Source organism: Oryctolagus cuniculus, chromosome 4 (assembly GCF_051225735.1).
Source record: "Oryctolagus cuniculus isolate XC-2025 breed Fujian yellow rabbit chromosome 4, ASM5122573v1, whole genome shotgun sequence".
NCBI lineage: Eukaryota > Metazoa > Chordata > Mammalia > Lagomorpha > Leporidae > Oryctolagus > Oryctolagus cuniculus.
In genome coordinates this window covers 136,022,228-136,041,577 of record NC_142870.1, presented here as the reverse complement: position 1 = coordinate 136,041,577, position 19,350 = coordinate 136,022,228, and the positions used below count along the sequence as shown (strand labels likewise).

The following is a 19,350-nucleotide window of genomic DNA, read 5'->3' as shown; positions in this document are numbered from 1 at the left end:
AATTGCACATCTCTTCCCTCTCTTATTCCCACTCTTATATTTAACAGCGATCACTTTTCAGTTAAGTTTCAGCACTTAAGAAGAATTGTGTATTGATTACATGTTTTATTTATTTGAAAAGTAGAAGGACACAGTAAGAGACAGACATACAGAAAAATATAGATCTCCCATCTGTTGATTCACTCGGCAAATACCTATCATAGCTGGGACTGGGCAGATCAAATCTGCATTGGAAACTAAATCCAAGTCTCCCATGTGGTTGGCAGGGGGTCTATTAGCAGAAAGTTATAATGGTAATCCAGCTCTCTGCTGTGGTCTGGGAAGTCAGTGGAAGATGGCCCAAATGCTTAGGCCCTGCACCCGCATGGGAGACCAGGAAGAAGCACCTGGCTCCTGGCTTCATATCGGTGCAGGGCGCTGGCTGTAGCAGCCATTTGGGGGGTGAACCAATGGAAAGGAAGACCTTTTTCTCTGTCTCTTTCTCTCACACTGTCTAACTCTGCCTGTCAAAAATAAAAAAAAAAAAGAGAGAAAGTTATAATGGTAAACAGAGCCGGGATTCGAAGCCAGGTATTCTGATATTTTAGACAGGCATCCCAAGCAGTGTCTTAACCACTACACCAAATGCTCACCCCATAAATAGATATTTTAGTGCATCATCCATATCTTCCCTCTCTGCATTATTTTAGAAAAAAATGCCAATTAACTTTTTCCTGTCACTTTCAATCCTTCATCCTTAAAATTCTCATATATTAATTTTGAGAAAATATCTTATTACAAATAGAAGACTTCATGTTTGTGACAGATGGTAGCAGTCTCACGGGGAGACTATGATCAGTTGACTAAGGAGGAGAACATTCAGGCTGGTTAATGGTTGGTTCTGCATAATCAGGCACCACCTGAAAGTGGGAAATTATAACATTTCAACCTCTTTCAGGGACAGCCCTGAAGGATAGGGCAGACAATTGAGCAGTGCACCTGATTGTCCATTTTGCCAAGAGAAAAAAACAGCGCTGTCAGTCTATTCAGGTTCATGACTTGGTTCAGTTGTTGGCTAGACAGTTCAAAGACCTGAAAGGAAAAGAATTAGAAAATGTGTGATAGGGAAGTCTTGGGATGAGTTCCATTGCCCTTTCTGAGAGTAAAAAAAATGTGAAGATATTTATCTTTCATGTGACGTTTCACTAGCGACTTTAACACAGTGAACATCTTTCCTAACTATTTGTGAAATTGTTCAATGGGCTCAGAATAAAGTAGACATGAGAAGCAGTTACACGCAAGCTCAGTAACATGGACTTCCGTTCACCAAAGCTGAGTTGGCTACCACTGCTGTTCCGTTACCAGTCTTCCAGCAGCAGACTAACAGAGTCTCCAATATGACACAGTTACCCACAGTGGTCAGCCAACTATGTAGCGGCAGGTTGATTATTCTGAACTGCTTTGAAGGGACAGGATTTTTTTTTTTTTTACTTTTTGAAATCATCCTGAATCTGAATTTGCCTTTCCTGCATGCCAGGCTTCTGCCAAAACTACTGTCCATACAACTACAAAATGTCTAGCTTACCGTCATCAAGCCTACCTTTTCATCAAGGAACTCATTTCATAGTAAATAAAGTATAGCAATAGGCCCATGCTCACGGGCTTCCTATCTTGGCTGAGTTAGATTCTGCTGGTCTGGAGTTCTTAGTTCCAAATGAATGACCGCTTTCACCAGGACACAGCAATGATTTCACTAAGTTGTAAATGAAAACTGCCACCAGCCAAATGTGTGATCCTCATGCTTCTTATTTTTTTAAAGATTTATTTATTTATTTGAAGGGCAGAGTTACAGAGAGGAAGAAGCAGAGGGAGAGAGGTCTTCCATTCACTGGTTCACTCCCCAAATGGCCTCAATGGACAGAGCTGGGCTGATCCAAAGGCAGGAGCCAGAAGATTATTCTAGGCCTCCCATGCAGATGCATAGTCCCAGACTTGGGCCATCTTCCACTGCATTCCCAGGTCATAGCAGAGCGCTTGATTCAAAGTACAGCAGCCAGGACACAAACTGGTGTCCATATGGGATGCCAGCACTGGAGGTGACAACTTTACCCACCATGCCACAGCGCAGGCCCCAGCTCCTCATGCTTTTTAATCAACAAGCTAAGAAGAAGATTACTGATAGATCCTCATTACAGGGGAGAAATTTGACTAGTACTCCACAGGAGATGTAAGGATGGATATGTCTGTGCTACCTAGAGATAATTTAGGCATCTCCTAGTATTAGCATGTATTATGATTACAGACCATCGAAAACTACACAGACCCAACTCAGGAAGGAATACTAAAATCTCATGCCCTTCAGGAATAAAGATTTGGGCCATCATACTGGCAAATGACAACAGTCAGCTGACATGCTTGCTGAAGACACAGGAATATGGACTAGTTAGTGAAAGAAGGTACTGCTTTGAGTAATAGTACTGGCTATGGCCACAAGGTCAGTTGCAGAATTGAGGACTGTTAGTTATATATTTTTCTTATTTTGTTATGAATAAATTTTTGTATATATTAAACTTTCCATTTCATACCCTTATTATCTGATGTAGGATATACTGATAATAGATAACTGTACAATTCAGTACTTAAATTACAAAATATCTAAGGAGAAGGATGAAAATCATCCATGGACTTTGCATGCATTCTGAGGAAATAATTATCATACTTTTGGTTATATGCAGAGAAGATGTACCATAATAACTGGAATTACATCTCTCTTATTTAGATATTAGATAAAGTTTATAGAGATTATTATAGGTGCCAAAATGATAATGTGCATTATGATGTACCAGCATGCCTAGTGTATAGTATTCAATTATTCAAACATTAATCTAGGGGTTGTTGTAAATGTATACTATAGATTTCATTAACGTCAACAGTCAGTTGAATTTAAGTAAAGAAAATTATCCTACATAAACCGAATGACTAATCCAATCATGTGGAAGGACTTAAAGACAGAAATGAGACTTTCCTGAAAACAAAATAATTACAAAGGCAGCTTCAAGTTGTGCCTGAAAGTTGCAACCTGCACTTCCTGACAGCATGTTCTGTACACCTGAGACTTTGCTGGCCCGTCTGCACAATCACATCAACCAGTTCTTTGGGGAAAATATCAGATAATCTATATCCCCATTGTGGTTCTCCTTCTTTACTGAATCCTAAGTGATAACACTATTTTTCCGTAACTGTAGAAAATACACTAAAATTACATCACTTTCATATCACAAGTTGCTTTAAAGCTCTTTGCCAGTTTTCATTCTGTATACTATAATCAACAGACAGATCTTGTATCTTGGGTGTGCTTTATATATTCGCTTTTATAAAAGCTGGGAATTATTTATTATTCAATATCAACTACAGAAATGTTGCAGCAGCATCCTTGAAGAAAATGAACCTAAGAACAATAGCACATCCAAATTTTACAGGGAAACCGTAGGAATATTTTTCCACTAAAAATAAACAAGAAATAATTGATAAGCTACAGTTCATTAAAATTGCACACTTCTGCTGTGCAGAAAATACTGCCAAGAGAAGTTAAGGCATAGAATGGAAGAAAATATTTGCAAAAGATATATTTGATAAATAATTGATATCCAAAGTATGCAGAGAACTATTAACGGTCAATAATAAGAAAATTATTTTTGTGGAGTGGGTGCTTGCTGCAGTGGTTTAAGATATCACTTTAGACGTCTACATCCCTCATTGGAGTTTCTGGGTCCAAGTCCTGGTCTCACTTCTGATTCCAGCCTCCTGCTGATGCACACCCTGGGAGATAACAAGTGATGTTGCACATACTTGGGTCCCTGTCATCCACCCGGGAGATAGGCATAGAGTTTCAGGCTCCTGGCTTACTTCTGGCTCAGTGCTGACTGTTGCAAGCATTTAGGGAATGAACCAGAAGATGAGAGATCTATCTCTTTCTGTTTTTTAAATAAAATGAAAGAAAACAATAAATTTGAAAAAGAAAATAATCAGCCTCATTTATAAATAGACAAGGGGTAGTTATTTGAATGAGGGATTAGGACTCTGGTATCCCATATCTCAGAGTCCCTGGGGTTCCTGACTCCGGATTCCTGCTAGTGCAGCCTCTGGGAGGTGATGATGATGGAACAAGTAATTGGGTCAGCTGGGTCTCTGCCACCCATGCAGGAGTTCTGGATTGAATGGATTGAATTCCTGGCTCCCTCACAGCTTCAGTACCACTCAGGGATCATTGTCGAAGTTTGGTAAGTGGGGGATGCTCTCTGTCTCTGTCTCTCTCTCTCTCAATCTTTGTCTCTCTCTCTCTCTCTCTCTCTCTCTCTCTTTCTCCCCCACTCCATTAAAAGGGAAAAAAAAAGCCTAAACAGAATATCACAAGATGATATACAGATGACAAATCAGCATATGAAATGTGTTCAACATCACTTGGTGTTCATATCACTAGGGTTTTGCAAATTAAAGCGACAATTGAAACACCTATTGGAATGGTCACAATCCAAAATACCACAACAACAAAAGTTTACAAGGATATAAAACCACCAACCCTCACACATTGCTGGTAAAGATTCGAACTGTACAGTCACTTTGGAAAATAACTTGAAAGTTTCTTACAATTAAATGTACTCTTAACAGGCAACACAGTAATTACGTCCTTGGATAATGATGTCCTTGCAAAATCCAAACTTGCATGCATTAGGATCTTTATGCTACCTTTATTTGTAATTGCCAGAACTTGTATCTTTCAATAGGGGAATGGATAATTAGACTGTGGTACATCCAGACAATGAGATATTATTTAGCAATAAAAAGAAATGAGCTATTGATTTGTGAAAAAGAAATAAAGGAAATTTAACTGACTATTACGAAGATGAAATAAGCCAAAATGCAAACATTACATATTACATAACTCAAACTTCATGACATTCTGGATAAGATGAAATTACAGAGATAGAGAAAGTTGCAGAGATTAGTGATTGCCAGTTGTTCGGGAAGGTAGCAGGATGAATAGGTAGGGCACAGAACCTTTGTAAGGCAGAAAATGACTTAATATAATACAAAATGTGGATGTCATCATGTACTTGTCAAAGCCCACAGAATGTACAACATCAAGAGTAGATATTAGTGCAAGCTATGGACGTAGGTGATAATTGTGTGTCAGTGTAGATCCATCAGTTGTAACAAACGGACCACTCTAATGAAGGGTGTTGGTAGGGCAGGCATGCATGTGCAGACCACACATTGCCTGGAGAATCTTCTTTCTGTGAATTTTAAACAGTTCTAAAAAGTCTACTTTAAAATTAGAAACAAATCTCTTTGAGACTTTGTCACCAATACTGAACAAATTTTGAGCATATAAAAATTATTATTGAATCAATATTTGGTTTAAAACTTTTTAAATAATTATAAGACTTCTTAAACAAAATGAATTGGGGAAATGAAAATTCACCTAAATTTTAACCAACAGAAATTTTCTTCTGTACTACTAGAGTTTTTTATTTTAAGACAATGAATTATTCCATTTTGGCAAATTTTAAGATAAAAAATCAGCATATCTACCACATAAATTACTTATAACTAAAAAATTCCAAACTATGACTGACTTGCTATGAATTAACTCCACTAAGAATAGATTATATTGCAAATTCACTATATGTTCAATTAGCACATTGGGATTACTTAGCTAACATAATAAGATGGTGCTAATATATGGCACAATATATGAAAATATCAGAAAGGTTTAAAACCAAAAACATCTGCTTTTATAAAGTAGCCACCTTGCTTATTAAGAGTCATATTTCAGTATAAGCAAAAAGTTAGTGAAGAAGTTTGCCACACTGGAAAAACTTGACATTTACAATAAAATGAATCTTTGCATGAATAGAGAGAATGTATTGAATGTTTCGGTTAAACAACCACAGTCTCACAGAAATTACTGTTTCTCTGTCATAAGAAAGGCCTACATGGCCGGTGCCGTGGCTCACTAGGCTAATCCTCTGCCTTGCGGCGCCGGCACACCGGGTTCTAGTCCCGGTCGGGGCGCCGGATTCTGTCCCGGTTGCCCCTCTTCCAGGCCAGCTCTCTGCTGTGGCCAGGGAGTGCAGTGGAGGATGGCCCAAGTGCTTGGGCCCTGCACCCCATGGGAGACCGGATCAGCACGGTGCGCTGGCCACGGTGGCCATTGGAGGGTGAATCAACGGCAAAAGGAAGACCTTTCTCTCCGTCTCTCTCTCTCTCTCTCACTGTCCACTCTACCTGTCAAAAAAAAAAAGAAAGAAAGAAAGGCCTACCAGTAGCTAAGATGTCAGCAACGAAGGTTAGCACAACAGATATGAGTTAGTTATGAGATAGTTCATTGCAACTTCAAGCTAAACATGAGTAACCCAGTCTATTATTTTTTACACTTATCAAATTTTCACAATTTCAAAATAAGCCATATCATGACTCACAGCATCAGGGACCTTCAACCCACAAACATATCCTGCTGGACTCAATACTCATCCTCTGTGTTCAATCTGAAACTGCGTTCTATGGACTTCTAGTATTCATTTCTATTCTATTCTTTTCAGTTGTCAGAGATCTGCTTAAGTCTCAAGATTCATGAACAACTGGGTAAGGAAACAGATACGTCTGCCTCCAGTTAACATTTCCTGTATTCCTATCAATTATACATTCCATAAGGGCAGGGACTTTTAGTGGCGAATCATGAGTCCCTTAATCTGCCAGCATAGAAGAATATTAAAAATATGTTTAAAATAAAAATTCCTTGTACAGGAGTAAGGAAGCACATTCTGACAAAAATATTTATGATATAAAATTTGGCTTTGGAATACTTCAGGATGCCTTTCAAAGTTTTTAAGAATTATCTTTGATATCTCTGGCCTTCACTACAAATACTGGAGTTGTATCAGTGTAAAAATATAAATCCAATCCATCCTCTTCCCCCAGACAATCACACACTTAAATCCTTCTTTCTAAAAAGCCCTTCTTTCATTTTTCCTATTACCATAGTGAAATACAACAGGTTTCAGAACATTTCAATTGTAAGTGAAAACATTGTAATATATTAACATCTTCATCTCAATGATGTAATACTGTATTTTTCCTAGAAGTAAATATAATAGAAGACTTTCAGGAAGAATGATAGTTGAGTCAATTTTCAGACATGGGGACTTCCATGTTGCTATATAATAGCTTATGTTGTGTAATCTTGACAAATGAAAGTATTTTTACCCTTTGACCCAAACTTTAATTAATTTTAATTTCCATACTTATAAATTATATCAATTAAGTTTAAAATGATAAATGATTCATTTAAATAATGTGAATAAATTCACTTATTTTTCTGGTTATCAAGTATTACATTGTAGACTACCTTTTGCTTAGTCCTGTAAACCAAGAACAATCATTTATTTAACTTATAAATGTGCAATTTAGGCAGGGCCTGATGGAACAGCTTGTCTCTGCTTTACACAGCATCAGCTGGGAATGCTCAAAGGATGGCTGGGGATTGCAATCATCAGAATTCTTTATTCATAGATTTGGCAGTTGAAACTATGTCAGCTGGAGCTGGCAGAAAAATTGTCTACATGTGCCCTCACAGCATGGTGGCTGGGTTCAAAAAGAATGAGAGAAAGACAGACAGAGAGCACCGGTCCTAGAAGGAAGCCATATTGCCTGGGATTTCTCTTTGTAAGTATTCCGTTAGTTCAAGCAATCACAAAGCTCTGCTGGCTCAAAGAAGACACAGAATATGCCTCTTGATGAAGGAGTGGTGAAGTTCAGGACGAGGATATGTGGTGAGAAATATCGCTGTGGCCAATTTCAAAATTGGATTTCACCTACCTTCCCTTTGTGTTTCTTCTTACTAACCAACTAAATAATTAATCTTACTAATATTTAACAGAACACTTAATATGGTACTCTCCTGGGGTACAATCCTTATTTTAAAGTCACCTGTTACTAACAGTTAGTGAATTATCATGGATGATGTATGAAAATTCCAGAACATAGAGATGTTGAGAACAGTGCTCTTGCTTTCCATAACTTCAGGCCAGTATCAAGCATAACAGTTTGTGCCCTTGGTACATAAGTTTACGTATAATGTCATCTGGTTTCTCACTAAATCCTCTCTCAGAAAATGGACCAGTGCCTTAGAAAAATCTGTCATTAATGAAATTGCAAGCTAAAATTAAAATTAATAATAAATAAAACTACACATGAACAGTGAGAAAATAGCTGATGGCATTTTTCCTTCTCTCCACAGACTTTCAAATTTGATCAAAAGATAAGAAAAGTAATTACCTAATCATGTCCAAAAAGAAATTTCCCAAACTAATTTTTAAATTATGAAAAAATTATTTGAAATATTGAGGAAGAATATTGCTCTGAATTTATATTATAATTGAGATGGTTGCAAATTCTGTGAACCCATCATGATTTGTAGACATTTGAAAATTAAGCAAAATGACCTTGAAGACAAGCCTTTAATGTTATATAGTATTTATATTAATAATGTATTTAATTTCTAGAAATATAAGAACATATATTTAGAAAACATTTCCAAGTCTTTTATATTATACTACATTTGTATGTGTAAACAGATGAATAATGATATGCATTAAATTTTATATTTCTAAATATATACAATTATAAATTCTACATAGCTGTATTTATATATAGTTGGTATACATCATATATAAAATATGTATACAATGGCTGTATGTATAAACTCTTTATGAAATATATGTGAATGGGGCAGATGTTTGGTGCAGTGGTTAAGAGGCCACTTGGAATACATGCAACCCATATCACAATGTGTGGGCCATTCTCTGTTTACCATTTTGGTTTCCTGCCCATGCTTGTCCTGGGAGACAGCAGGTGATAGCTCAAGTTCTTGCCTCTCTCAACTCAGGTATTGCCTGAAGCAACTCTCAGGCATCTCCATTAACATGGGGGTCTCAGAAGTTGTTCCGGGCTGCTGCTTTCCACCTGGCCCAGCCTCAGCTATTGTAGGCATGTGGGGAGTGAGCCAGCAGATGGACGATCTCACTGTATGCGTCTTTCCCTCTGTATTCCAAATGAAAATAAATAAATGAATAAGTTTTAATATGTGAACAAATATGTGTGATGCATGTTTCTTTGGCTTTTCTTTTTCAAGATTTTGACTGCCTGAGAGCTTTTCTCCATGCAAAAGCCCAAAAATTGTAAAAAGCTATACTACAAAAAGAGAGGGAAGCCACATGGAGGATTGTCCAGGCACCAGTCATGTACATGAATCCTCCTAGAGTTTTCCGTGCATTCCAGCTTCCAGCTTAATGTGTGTAGCAAATTATTCTAGTCCATGCTACAAATACAGCTGAACCACTGCCTAAGAGGGTGGGAGTGGAAGGGTTGGTTAGATTTCCAAAACTAACGTCCAGTCTTACATGTTCATGAAATATTTGTGAACCTAAACATAACGTTTTAGAAACAAGAAAATCATAGTAGGCAGTCTTGGAGATCAAATGCTTCTTGCAGCAGTAGCTACTTGTTAGATCTTTAACCTTGAGCAGATTATTTAACCTCTCTGCTCCTCTTTTCCTTACATTCTAAATGAGAATAATAATAGCACCTGCTTTATAGAATTATGTTAGCATTAAATGAGTAAATTAATGCATAGCACCTAGAAAAATTTTAGGTTTTTATAAGTGCTAGCTATAATTATTTATCATGGCTATGTATACAGGTCAATTCTCCAGCAGATCAATCTTTCTTTTCCTACAATGCAGTTCCTGACCATCACTGCTAATAAAATTCAGTCTCACACAGCATTACTCAGTAGACATTCCTGCATAAAATATGTGATTTTCCACAAACAACATATGAATATTAATATAATCTATATGTGTACTATATAAATAACATATACTTATGTGATATATAAATCTATTATTTATCCATTTCATTTTAATGTTTTTGCTAATTAAGAACATGATTATTTTAATCTTATATTTCAACAAAATCATCTCCTTAAATAACATGCAGTAATAAGTAAGCATTGGAGGTATACCTTTAAGTAGCACTTTTGGATTAAAAGCTTTATTTTCAAGTGAAATCTTTTAATATTACTTTAAAGTTATATAAAGAAAACTAATTTAAGACCATCAAGGCATTTCAAGATTAAATTACCCAACAATTTCTTTTACATTAAAAACTTTCCAAGATGCCAGATGTCAAGTTATAGTTAAACTGAAATTCATGGTCTATATGTTTTAATTAAAACAGATGTGACACAAAATTGTTCCATAAGAAAAGTTGTTATTGATATAACTTTTATTTAAGGATTAAAAAAGAGTTTGAACAAGTAACAGGATGCGTTTTCCTTTGATTTCATGATTCTAATTTACATGTACTTTCACAGAAATAGTATTTTTAAAAAGATTTTTTTTATTTATTTTGAAAGAGTTATTGAGTGAGAGAGACAGAGATCTTCTATCCACTGGTTCACCCCCAGAAGACCACAATGTCCAGCACTGGGCCAGACCGAAGCCACGAAGCAGCAGCTTCATCCAGGTCTCCTATGTGGGTGAAAGGCGCCCAGATACTTGGGTCATCTTCCACTACTTTTTCCAGGCTATTAGCACAGAATAGGATCAGAAGTGGCTCAACTGGAACAAGAACTGGCTTCCATATGAGACATCAATAACACGGGCTGCAGCTTTACCAGCTACACCACAATGTCCACTCTGAAATAATACTTTTATAAAGTAATTACTCTCCCTATATAGGAAGAGGATTGAGATTGCCAATTCGCATTCAAATAGTTTGAAGCACATAAATATAATTATAATCCAAGACAACAAAAAGCAACCAAAAGAAGATCTAGCAAAAAGAAAAGATGTCTGTGATTGTGTGTGTGTCAGGGGTGGGGGGGATATTTGTGTCTCTGTCATTCACTTCAATGTGTTTCTGGACTTTTTGGATTTTTTTTCAATTTCTTTTTTTAAAGAAATTGATTAATACATTAAATTATCAGGGTCACATTAAATATGTGATAATGCAACACAACTAATATTAATTATCATGTTAATATGACATTAATACAAAGAGAACAGATTCCTTGTAGTGCAGAGATACAATTCTAGGAATAGAATGATAATTTCCTTCCTCTTTCTCTAGGTTTTTTATTGTTTCCTATTACATTTCATAAAAGTAAATTATTAAATGTGCACTTAAAAAATCTTTCGTATAACATTTTAATTGGTTTAACAGACACATTTGCTGTAACAATGTTTAAGGGACAGAATGTTATATTTTACATACAAAAATACTTCTTGGTAGCTCTAGTAAGTACAATATCTACAAAGCAACTTTTTGATGAAGTATTTAAAATGTCTCTCATTAATTTTCCATCCCTGTGGAGGCCATAAAGTCCCTAAAAGAAATTATTATTAAAGACAATAACCTCAAATTTGCAACCCCACAAAAAAAAAGTTAAAAATACTTTTAACAAGGGACTTACTGTGTTCAGATTACTTCCAACACACTTAAACTCTTTTTGCAATGTTATAGCATAACAATTGAAGAAATATTTTTTCTAAATATAATCACACAGAACATAATTGGCAAGAAGAGCTGAAAGGTGTCAGTGTATAATTTTAGATAATAATATGCAAATATAACTTTAAAATTTGCTAATTGGATGGCTGTAGACACCATGAAAAGCAGACCGACGCATATGTTGCCCCACACTGGATGGCTAAGAAATTCATGGCACAGATACTGAGGAAGGAGGTGTGGCAGCAATGGTTTAAAACAGGAGGAGTGTGAGAAAGTCTGTGCTTGGAGCAGGGAGCCCCTTGGATTCAGTACTGCCAGATAATCCCTCCTCCTCCACCTCCTCCAGCAGCAGGAACCTAGATGTTTAATAACAGAGAAGTGGAAACAGAAATCTCAGACCAGGGACACCAAACATCATGATAAAATTAGAGAAAGGGTTCTACTGGAACCAGACACTAAAGGAAACAAGGCAGGCATTTAGCCTGGCAGAGAATTCTCACATCTCATGTCAGAGAACTAGAGTTCCATCCCAAATGCCAGTCCTTGGTTCCAGCTTCCAACTTAAAACCCGGAAGGGAGCAGTAATGGCTCAAGTTAAGTGGCTTCCTGCCACCCATAGGGGAGAAGTAGACTGAATTCCCTGTTGTTGGCTTCAACCTACCCTAGTGTTGGCTGCTGTGAACACTTGGGAAATGAACCACTGGATGGTTAAATATTCCTTTAAGAAAATAAAATGGGCCAGCGCCATGGCTCACTAGGCTAATCCTCCGCCTTGCAGCGCCGGCACACCGGGTTCTAGTCCCAGTCGGGGCGCCGGATTCTGTCCCGGTTGCCCCTCTTCCAGGCCAGCTCTCTGCTGTGGCCAGGGAGTGCAGCGGAGGATGGCCCAAGTGCTTAGGCCCTGCACCCCATGGGAGACCAGGAGAAGCACCTGGCTCCTGCCATCAGATCAGCGCGGTGCGCCGGCCGCAGCGCGCCAGCTGTGGCGGCCATTGGAGGGTGAACCAAGGGCAAAAGGAAGACCTTTCTCTCTGTCTCTTTCTCTCTCTCACTGTCCACTCTGCCTGTCAAAAATAAAATAAAATAAAATAAAATAAAATAAAGCCTCCATTATGAGGAATTTTGAAATTTCAGTGTTTCAATCTTAGTTACTAACAAAACACTATAATGCATTGGGTAAAGACAAAACAGAAAATAAAAGCCCGAAGAGACAATGTGAGAGTTGCTAATTTTGAAAAGTTTTCTTAAAAGTAAAGTTTATAGGCTGATTCCAAGATGACTGAATAGGGAAAGATGTGCTGATTCTGACCAGGGGAAGAGAGTAGGGAAAAAGCAGAAGAACTGCATTCCCAGGGGAGAGTTGGCGAGACCTTTGCAGAGGACATTTTATAGACAGAAGAGGAATGCTGTGGAGCAGTGTGGACATGCAGCAACAAGCGGGGACACCATTCACACCCTCCACAGCTGGAGGCTGGAGGAGACCCCGGGTTCTGTGAGGTGAGGGCAGCCCTTGGCAGCTGGCTCCACTGGTGATATTGCATGAGGGAGAGCTTGCAGAATGCACTTTGAATCTAGCCTACATCCCTAGCAGGGTACAGGGTATTCCCTAATCCAGTGAAGAAAAAGCATATTTCTTTTTCCCCAACCCTCCCCCAACAAGGATGTCCAAAATCCAGAGGAGAGAAGGTGCCATCTTGACACACACAGAGGCTTAGTTGGCTCTCATGCTTATGACCAGGAGATTTTAGCAAAGGGAAAATTTTGTGTTCCCACTGCATTTGCATCGGTCTGGGAGGGTTGACAAAGGGTTGGGCAATCACTTAAGATTGTGAGGTACCCCCATCCTCTCAACCTATCAGCAGCTCTGGTGTCAAACTTCCAAGATGGAGCAGCCACAAACAGCTGGCTCTGGAAACAACTCTGCCCTCTCCGTGAATGGGGTACCTCCTGGGCAGAAAGGGGAAACTTACCATCCAGGGAAGGTTGGATCCTTGCACGCTGTGACTGTGGGACCCCTGTGACTGCATGGTAGGGCTTATAGGGCAAGGGGTGTGGCTGTGTTTCTGAGCAATCATTGTGTCTGGCTTCTGAGATTCAGAGCTCTTCGAATGCCTTGGGCGGCTCACTGTAATGAGTTCTGGGCTCAGACTGCAAACTGCACAGATCCTTTGTATGGTTTCTGCACCAGTGTGAGAGAGGGCTTTACTCACTGTAGGCTAACCTGTGGTATTGATCACCTTGCAAGAGAGTGGATAAGGTTGGGATTATACCAACAGGCATGATCATACCTCACCTTCGCCCTGGTGACAATAGAGGAGATCTACCAGGCCTAACTTCATTGTTTTGCTGGATTCTCACCCTGCACTTGACCACCGATCAGAGCTTCCTGGCCACACCTAGCACACATTGCTGGGTATTTACTAAAGGAGCAGAAATTCCACTAAGCCAAAGAGGAATAATTCAATGACAAAACACAACAGTGGAGGATGATCAACAAGTATTTGTACAAATAGCTAAAAATAGATACAGAAATAAAAGAAAGAAAATGGAAGACAACATGACTCCTCCAAAGGAACGCAGCAACACTTCAACATTAGAATGTGAAGTCATTGGCCAGGGCTGCGACCCACTGGGCTAATCCTCCTCCTGCAGCGCTGGCACCCCGGTACTAGTCCCAGTCGGGGTGCCGGATTCTGTCCCAGTTGCTCCTCTTCTAGTCCAGCTCTCTGCTGTGGCCCGGGAGAGCAGTGGAGGATGGCCCAAATCCTTAGGCCCTGCACCCACATGGGAGAACAGGAGGAAGCACCCAGCTCCTGGCTTCGGATTGGCGCAGCGCGCTGGCCATAGCAGCCATTTGCGGGGCGAACTAACGGAAGGAAGACCTTTCTCTCTGTTTCTCTCTCTCTAACTCTGCCTGTCAAAAAAAAAAAAAAAAAGAAAAAAAGAATGTGAAGATGTGAAGACATGAAAAATGATAGGCAGCAATGACACAACAGAAAAAAAAAAAAAACAAAGAAGCATTAGGAATTACTACAAACAGCTCTATACCACAGATTGGAAAACCTAGAAGACATAGATTCTGGAAACATACACTCTACCTAAATTGAGTCAGGAAGATATAGAAAACTTCAACAGCCCAGTTACTAAGATGGAGATTAAATCAGTAATAAAGACCCTCCCAAAAAAGAAAACTCAGGACTGTATGCTTTCATTGCCGCATTCTACCAGACGTTTAAAGAAAAACTAATTCCAATTTTTCTCAAGCTATTCAAAGCAATTGAAAGGACAGGAATCATGTCAAACTCCTTTTAAGAAGCCAGTATCACCTTAATTCCAAAACCTGAAAAAGAAACAACAAAGAAACAAAACTGTAGACCAACATCATTGATGAACATAAGTATAAAAATCTTAAACAAAATACTAGCAAATAGAATCCAACAATACATTGGAAAGATCATTCTCATAGAAAAAGTGGGATTTATTCTTTGTATGCAGGGATGGTTCAACATATGCAAACCAATAAATGTGATACATCATATTAACAAAATGAAGAATAAAAAACAGTTGATCATCTTAATAGATGCAGATGAAGCATTTTTTAAAAAGATTTATTTATTTATTTGAAAGTCAGAGTTACACAGAGAGAGAAGGAGAGGCAGAGAGAGAGAGGTCTTTCATCTGCTGGTTCACTCCCCAACTGCTGCAATGGCCAGAGCTGCGCCAACCTGAAGCCAGGAGCCAGGAGCTTCTTCTGGGTCTCCCACGTGGGTACAGGGGCAAAGGACTTGGGCCATCTTCCACTGCTTTCCCAGGCCATAGCAGAAAGCTGGATCAGAAGTGGAGCATCCAGAACTCAAACCTGCTGCCACTAAGGATACTGGCACCAAAGGCAGTGGCCTTACCCTCTGCATCATAGTACTAGCCCCGTGAGGAAGCAGTTTATAGAATAGAACATCCTTTTGTGATAAAAAAAAAAAAAAACCTTAAGCAATTTTGTATAGAAGGAATTATTAATTACTAATTGACCTATTTTGATCAATTTGATGTAATAGGTGAAATGATCATTTATACATTCAATTACTGTTTATAACCATTGTCCATATTCCCACATAACTAGGGTCTTTTTGGTTTATATTTGTTAAACTTCTTTTTCATTGAAATAATAATCCTTTTTACTGTAATGTAATTTTAAAAAACGTATATGTTATCTCATAACTAAAAAAAGAAAGGTAGAAGGAAGGAGTGCATGAGGGAGGGAAGGGGGAATATCATTATGTTCTTGGACTTTACATTTCACCTTGAATCCATTCAAAATTAATTAAATTTAAAAAATTAAAAAGTAAAAAGTAAAGTTAGTATATTCAGAATAGATAAGTCGAGATACTGGCATAAACAGATGATACACACAGAATAGGACACTGAGAAAGTGCCCAGGAAGACACTCGCTACCAATTTTCAGCATTTTAAAAAGCAACTAACGAGAGATGCTGAATTATTCCTGGCCTCACCATGACAAGAATTTTTGTTCCGCCCAAGTCTGACAGCACGAGGAAAATAAGTACATGTCAAGATCTGTGAAAGCTGCACATATACCAAAGGGCCACCAGTTACAAGCTGCTGCCTTTGAAAGACACAGTTTACTGAAAGCCCACAGCCAGGCTGGATAAAGCGAGGAGAAGAAAAACTCTTAAGTCTGTCTTTGCCTGTTCTCCAGTCTAGTGCCCACACCACCCGTTAGTCAAGGCCAACAAGAAGTGGAAGGACAAGGAAGCCCCCGGATGTGACCCATGTGGACTTGTGCATAGTGCTCATCTAGAATCACCGGCAGCAGAACAAGGACAGAGACTGCATCTGATGAATGACTGGAGCGCATCTAAAACACAGAGCCAAAGGACATGAAAATGTATCCGCAAAACAAAAACGTGCCAGGAAAAAACAGGCTGAATGCTCAGAAATTAGTGACAGGATATAGAAAGGAAAAATAGTAGTATATATTCATGTATGTATTAAACACACACATATACTTGCTATAAATTTGGGAGATAATATTTGAATGACATCAAATCAAAAGGATAAGTGGTACAAAGTAGGAGAGAATAAATTACAATTTTGAGGCCTTATCTAAAGGTTCCCATCCAATATTTGGCATTCTGGAAGGAGAAAGTATAAAATTCTGAGTAGGGAAATAGATATAGGCTGTCAATATTGAAATAAGTATGTACACTGAAGGGGTCCAGTGCATGCTAAGAAAATGAAAACAAAGACCCTCCCTCAATTAAAAGATTAAAAAAAACCAAAATCACTGGACTCCAATAATAATAAGTAAGCCCTAAATGTTACTTGTCAGCAGAAACTCGTCCCATAAAATGGAAAATGAATTAACAAGGATTTTTACTTATCAGAGGCTACCTAGGACAATAGAAAGCCATAGAAAAATTCTTCAAAATTCTGAGAAAAAATGCTATTCTACTTAGATTCTGAAAATTAATCTGTGTTAAAAATTTCAATTTTGAGGTGATAGAAAGATATTTTGTTATATACAAGCGCTCAGAAATTTCAAAATCCACAAATTACCCCTAATGGAAGACATTCTTTTAGAATTGATGTCCATGAAACCACAATCTTCTGTTTTTGTCCAACTGCTTTCTGTTTTTTTAATAAAGACCTTAATGCATTTTATCTATTTATTTTACTTTTATTTTAAAAGCAGAGAGACAGAAAGAAGTAAGGATAAATTTGGAAGCAGAGAGAGAAAGAGAAAAAAAAAAGAGAGAGAGATGTTGTTGTGGATTTGCAGCAGCCTGCAGACTTGTTTATTTCAGTTGCTACAGCATCTTAAATAGCCAAGACAGCCAATCCGGTCAAGGGGCGGTCTCTGCGCAAACCAATCACACCCTGTTGCCAGGCAGTTTCTGAAGCCATCCAATCACAGCATGTTGCCAGGCAGGCTTCACTGTCACGTGGTTTCCAAAACCATCCAATCACAGCCTGTTGGCCAGGCAGTTTCTGTTGCCAGTGGCCATCTTGGCATGGCCTTCTCATTCCACCATATTTCGCCCTCTCATTCCACCACAGAGAAGGATTTTCTATCTCATCCCTCCAAACACCTACAATAGCCAGGACTGAGCCAGGATAAAGCGATGAGCCACATATTTTGTCTAGATTTCCCATGTGGATGTCACCGACTCAGGTACTTAAGTCATCATTGGCTGCATTCTCAGAATGTGCATTAATAGGAAGTTGGATCAGAAGAGATGCCAGGACTCTAAACAGGCACTCCAATATGGGATTAACACTTCCCAAGCAGTGACTCAGCCACTGCACCAAACTCCCACCTCTTTGTCCAACTTCTGATTGCTCCTCCTCTTTCTTTGCAGGCTAATCATTCTTTATGTAAGCATTAATATATGCTGTGCTATGCATGTGAATATTTTTCTTTTAACTTTTGAAAAAACTTTCACTCTAAATAGTTATGTATTAATATTTACCCTCATATATATGGACATATACACAAACGCAAATATGTATTCATATTTATAGCTAACAGAAAAAGTCAATTTAGCTTTTAAAGTTTGAATATATTTCTTCAGAGTATAAGATGATAATGCTAAAATACCTGGTTTATTTGTATACATGCCTTGTGAAATATGTTCGTCTAGCCAAAATACTTAATTCTCCAATCAACACACCAATAATTATAAAGTGCTTCTGCCCCAGAAGCCTATGAAAAGCAGCAGCCTTGGCTCTGTGGAATTCAATAGCCATGCACATCAATAGCGGCCACAAGGTGACCAAGAACTTGGGTAAGCTAAGGAACGGCTGCCACCAGGGCTGCCTCACCAAGCACAGCAAGTTCAGGTGGAGCATGATCAGGGATATGTGCAGCTTTGCCACATGTGAACTCTGCTCTTTGGAGCTGCCCAAGTTCTCCAAGGACCAAAGAGCACTCAAGTTCATTAAGAAAAAGATGAGGACACACATCTCTGTCAAGAGGAAGCTGGAGAAGCTGAGCAGTACCCTGGCCACTATGAGGAAACCAGCTGCCAGGAAGGACTGAGCTTTTCCCTTTGCATAATAAACCCTTCAATTCCCTTATAGAGGAAAAAAAAAAAAGAAGAATTAGAGCAAAAGTTGACTGTTTCCAACTAAAAATCCACCCGTTTTCAAGCTATTAAATGTTTGAAAGCTTATCAGTCCTGCTTCAGAACATTTTCTCATCTTTTAGGAACATGATAATGGTGTTCGGGAGACTTAAATGCAATTATAATACATAAATTGACTTATATAACAGATGGTCTAAAAACATGAAATTGTTTCCACTTCAGCCTCTATTTCTGTTTTTTAAGATTATTTATCAGAGAGATGGGGGGCAGAGAGAGAAATATATATATAGTGAGAAATATTCCACCCGTTGGTTTACTCCTTAAATGGCTGCAACATCCCAGTCTGGGTCAAGCTAAACCCAAGACCTGTGATCTCCATCCAGGCCTCCAACATACTGGCAAGGAAGCTAAGCACTTGAGCCATCTTCCACTGCTTTCATAGCTTCATTCGCAGGAAGCTGGATCAAAAACACAACAGCTGGAAAGCTCCAAAAATGGGAGGCTGGCATTGCAAGTGAAGGCTTAATTCACTGCACCAAAATATCAGTCTCAGGATGATCTATTTTTTTAACCTTACTAAAATCATCAACAGGAAAGTGAAGATTTACTTTTTGAAATAAATATTTGAAGTGGGAAAGATAATAATTAGAGATAGTTGAAAAGGTAAAAATAAGTTAAGATTATCCGGGATTTG

General features: G+C 38.4%; 1 pseudogene; it reads left to right on the top strand.

Annotated features, from left to right (window-relative positions):
• Positions 1-18,610, top strand: part of LOC149127128 (large ribosomal subunit protein eL36 pseudogene) — an 87,665-nt pseudogene extending 69,055 nt beyond the window's left edge.
• The last annotated feature ends 740 nt before the right edge of the window (positions 18,611-19,350 follow it).